Genomic DNA, 5,249 nt, shown 5'->3' with positions numbered 1-5,249 from the left:
TCTTCCAATATCTACTTCCCTCTGTTTTTGTCTTCACTACCAAATACAGCAGAGTAAATGACAATCTGAGTACCTGAACTCAAGGGCTCCATCTGACAAATGCTCCAGGATTAGGTGAGCTCCCTCTCTGGGAGACTGTGTGAGAGAAGCCATTGTTCCTACTTCTTCTCAGGTGTAAGAACAGGAATATCATCTCTTCTTCAAAAGGAAACAAGAACCGTATTCATTATCTGTCTCCACTGCCATCTCCAAAGAATGTTTGCAGAGGAATAGAAGGGATAGAAGAGATCCTGTCACGTGGTCTTGTTTTGAAACCTACAGATGCTTAAACCAATTGGGCACTGCTGAAAAAGTCACATCTTCCTTTCCTACTTCTACTGGAACATTCTTGTTCTTCAAACAATCCATAAGACAGTTGGAGTGGTCTGGCAGTTGGACTTCTTATAACTTGAGGTAGGACTTTGTCTTTTTCCAGGCAAAAGTGTAGCCTCTAGTAATGTTGAATTGAGAATTGAAGTCTAAATCTTATTGCAAGAACGAAATTATTCTGTCTGCCAGTTTCCCTAATGCTTTTCCATATACCATCCTAGTTTCCTCTTATTCTTAGTTTTGCAAATATGAAGAGAAAACTCATTAAGACTGATATAGAGTGTGCTGTAGTCTTGGGCTTCTGCTTCGTGATGAAAGTCTCAGTACCTGCCTTTAGACCTTCTGTGCTTCAGGCCTCTCTGACAAGGTGTTTTGGGACCATCTAAAAGTAAGTGATATGACAATGATATGCTATGAGACCTTTTAGCCATTAAATTTCTACTACCCCCTCCTGGTGTGACATTGTAGGATCAGCACTGGACTGCGAACCTTAAGGTCAGCAGTTCAAACCCATCAGTGGCTCCTCAGAAACCCTATACAGGTTTGCTGAGTCAGAATTGACTTGATGGTACTTAGCAACAACAACAGGAACCCACATGAGAAAGAACCCTGGTAACATAGGGGGTTATGCATTGGGCCTACTGCAAGATCAATAGTTTGACTCTACCAGCTGCTCCAAGGGAGAAAGATGAGGCTTTTACTTCCATAAAGATTGCCCTCGTGAGAAACCCTGTAACAGGGATGCTATGAGTCAGAATCAACTGACAACACACAACCACCATCACTCCAGAAATGGGGATCAGCACTGGACTGCTAACTGCAAGCTCAGTGGTTCAAACCCACCAGCTGCTCCTTGGAAACCCTATACCTGGTCACTATGAGTCAGAACTGACTCGATAGCACTTTAATAACAACAAACCCCAGAAGAGCTCAACGGAAACCAGTAAAATGTCAAAATATTTAATCCACATTATAGACAAATGTTTTATAGAAAGGTCCTTCATTTCCAAATTAGATGTTCAGAGCTGTCTTATCTGAGAATAACTTCTGTCATTCTGAAGTCCCTGTCACTGCTTGCGTCTCCCTGGTATTGGGTATTACTCAAGAAAAGCAGCATTCTAAAAAGATAACTCTTCCTCCCTAATCCTGTGTCCTTTCAGTCCAAGGTGGAGTTTTGATTCTGCAGAAAGGAGAGTAGAGATCTGAGTCACAGGCAGGAAAGTGAGAGTACAATTACTGAACCTGATTTGTTGTTGTTATGTGCCGTGGAGTCAGTTCCGACCCATAGTGACCCTGTACAAGGTTTCTGAGGCTGTAAATATTTATGGGAGCAAAAAACCTCATCATTCTCCTGCAGAGCAGCTGGTAGTTTTGAACTGCTGACCTTGCAGTTCACAGCCCAATTTGTAACCACTACACTATCAGAGCTCCTACAACATACAATAAGCCTGTGTGCTCTTTTGTTACCCAGGTCTTTCACTATTTTTCCCAAACACAAACATCCTGATTTTCCTAGGCAATAACTCATGTTCCTGAGAAGTCAGCATGTCAAGACTTCGTCTCTCATACACTTGTTATAAGGAGGAATCAGTCCCTAAAGAGGGACATTGTGCTTGGTAAAATTAGAGGGCAGTGAAAAAGCGGAAGACCCCCAATGAGAGTGCCAGCAACAACGGACTCAAATGAAACAACAATTGTGAGGATGGCACAGGACCAGGCAGTGTTTTGTTCTGTTTTGCATACGGTAGCTATGAACCAACCTGCTGGCCCCTAACAACCACAACAATCTACACCTACCTTTTCACTGATCCTTGTGTTAGTTGAGGATCTTTAGAGTGATAAAACCAAATAAATAAACACGCTTATGGGGAGATAGAGAGAAAGTGAAAGCTTTGTTTGAAAGAATTAGAGTTCTGATGTGGCACTGTAAGATAAACACTTGACTACTAACCACAAAATCAGCAGTTCAAACCCACCACCACTCCTCAGAAACTCTATACAGAGTCATTATGAGTCAGAACTGACGTGATGGCACATAACAACAGAGAGAAAATGAGAGGTTTGTTTGAAATCATTGGTTAATGTAACTGTGGGAGCTAGGAAGTCCAAAGTCTACAAATCTAGCAACAGGCCAGAAACTTACTCAAGCTTGAGTTTTGATACTCAGGCCAGGCAGCATCTGGTAACATCAGCAGGACTTCTATGTTGTGGTCCTGACTCTGAATTCCTTCTCCTCTTAGAAACCTCAATTTTTGCTGTTAAGGACTTCAACTGGTTGCATGAGGATCGCCCACATTATTAAGGCAAATCCCCTCCTTTACATAAGGACAACTAACAGTAAATGTTAATCACATCAACAAAATATTATCACAGCAACATCTAGACTAGTGTTTGAGCAAACAACTGGGCTCTATAACCTAGCAAAGTTGACACATAAACTTAACCATTAGTATCTTAAAGGTTTAGCTCTAAAAACAACGTTGCCTCAAACATACCATATTAGCTTCAGACTTTCTAGACTCCTTCTCTCTCAGGCTAATGAGAAAATAAGGAACTGACCATGAGAGGTAAGTAACGTAGACACACATTAGCTCTCTTAATGAGACTTGTGCCCACACCCTTCGGCACTGTAAGAAGACGTGGATATAAGCTATATGGGTTAAAAAGTGAAAGTGCTTTTGTGAAATCAAACTTCTGTATCTGTTTTGGAATTTAATCTTTAAAAACAGATATATGTAGCTAAAAGCTAACTGGATATTTAAGTTATTATCAGGATTAGAGTTAAAACATATATAAAGATAGTCCCTGACTTGTGACACATCTGAGGTACAACAAAACACACTTACAACCCTCCTTTTTGTGTGTGAATGTACATCTCATAGTAAAATGTACTACACGTACATTACAGTATGCAATTCACGGCTGTGATCATTTTTATGACAATCCCAAAGACAAAAAAAGATCAGTTTATAAAGATGCTGAAAATAAAAGGCATTAATAATGAAACCTCCCCCCCACAAAAAAAAAGAAAATGAAGTATTTGACTTAAATCAGAATTCCATTAAAATGGAGTCTTCAGAATAGAATCAGGGACTACCTATATATGAAAATCAAGGATATGGTGCCATGAGATTACTTAATCTTTCTGGAAAGATACATAAATCATATTTTCACATAGTTATCTTTTAATTTTCAACTAAAACTGCTAATACTGTGATGCCTAGTATCCACTTAGCTGATTCTCTTATACAGTTAAAAGAGCCAGAAATCAGAAGATAAAGTCAGACACCAGTGAGAAAGGCATCAATTCTTTGGATTTATTATGTTGGATATCTCTCAGGGGCCTCTGATTTAGAAAACTAGGGGAACGTCTAAGCAAAAATTCATGGAGAATTCATCCAGTTTTAGGTAACTAAAGAAATCACACAAAATGGAGCTCTGGAACTCCACCTTGGGAAGTGGTTTCATCTTGATGGGCATTCTGAAGGACAGTGGGTCACCGGAACTGCTCTGTGCCACAATCGCAGCTCTGTATACCTTGGCTCTGACCAGCAATGGCCTGTTGCTACTGGTCATCACAATAGATAGCAGACTCCATGTGCCCATGTATCTTCTACTCGGGCAGCTCTCACTCATGGATCTTCTGTTCACAACTGTTGTCTCTCCCAAGGCCCTTGTGGATTTTCTGCACCAAGAAAACAGTATCTCTTTTGGAGGCTGTGCCCTTCAGATGTTCCTGGCACTGACATTGGGTGGTGCAGAGGACCTCCTGCTGGCCTTCATGGCCTATGACAGGTATGTGGCTATTTGCCATCCTCTGAACTACATGGTCCTCATGAAGCCAAGGATCTGTTGGCTCATGGTAGCCATTTCCTGGATCCTGGCATCTCTGAGTGCTCTAGTATACACCATGTATACCATGAACTTTCCCTTCTGTAAAGACCGGATGATCAGGCACCTGCTCTGTGAGATCCCACCTCTGCTGAAGTTGGCCTGTGCTGATACTTCCAGATACGAGCTCATGGTGTATGTGATGGGTGTGACCTTCCTCATGCCCCCTCTTGTTGCTATCCTTGCTTCCTACTCACTAATTCTAGTTACTGTCCTCCACATGCCGTCAAATGAGGGGTGGAAGAAAGCCTTTTTCACATGCTCTTCCCATCTGACTGTGGTTGGGATGTTCTATGGAGCTGTCACATTCATGTATGTCTTGCCCAACTCCTTCCACAACCCTAAACAAGACAACATAATCTCTGTTTTCTATACAATAGTTACTCCCGCTCTAAACCTCCTCATCTACAGCCTGAGGAATAAGGAGGTCATGGGGGCCCTGAGGAGGGTCCTGGGAAAATACATGTAAATGAGACACTCTACACTCTAGGAAGGACTCATGACTTATATCTTACCTTAGGTTCTCCAGGTTTAAAGGATTTCTGAATAATGTTCTCATGGTAAAAAACATTATAGTGCAGAGTATATACTTTGATTTAGAAGAGTTAAGAAGTTATAAATGTAACTGCACCTGCCAAATGGTCATTTAATTCTTCTATCCATGAAGTAATTTAGAGACCATGATTCACATTCTGTTTATAATGCAATCTTTCCCCAGGTAGATACTGATTTAAATGGGATTTAAATGAACAGTTTGATACACATGCAGGCTTAGGACAGTAAGTAAGAGTATTTAGAAATTTTTATATCAATCTGACATTAACGTGACGTTTAGATACATCATCAGTGAACTTGTCTAGATGAAAAGAAAGTGGACAAGTTTGGTTTTGCTGAATTTGTGGAATGACTTGCATAATGCCAACCACATGCTATTTATGTGTGGTAGGGCAATTCATTGGTTCACAATAGATTTAAAACAAAAACTGGAT

General features: G+C 40.8%; 1 pseudogene; it reads left to right on the top strand.

Moving 5' to 3' along the window:
* Window positions 1–3,799: 3,799 nt before the first annotated feature.
* On the top strand, window positions 3,800–4,750 carry LOC102829488 (annotated as a pseudogene).
* The last annotated feature ends 499 nt before the right edge of the window (window positions 4,751–5,249 follow it).

Source organism: Chrysochloris asiatica, unplaced genomic scaffold (assembly GCF_000296735.1).
Source record: "Chrysochloris asiatica unplaced genomic scaffold, ChrAsi1.0 scaffold00140, whole genome shotgun sequence".
NCBI lineage: Eukaryota > Metazoa > Chordata > Mammalia > Afrosoricida > Chrysochloridae > Chrysochloris > Chrysochloris asiatica.
Note: the sequence above shows the minus strand (reverse complement) of the source record. Positions and strands in the feature narration are given on the sequence as shown.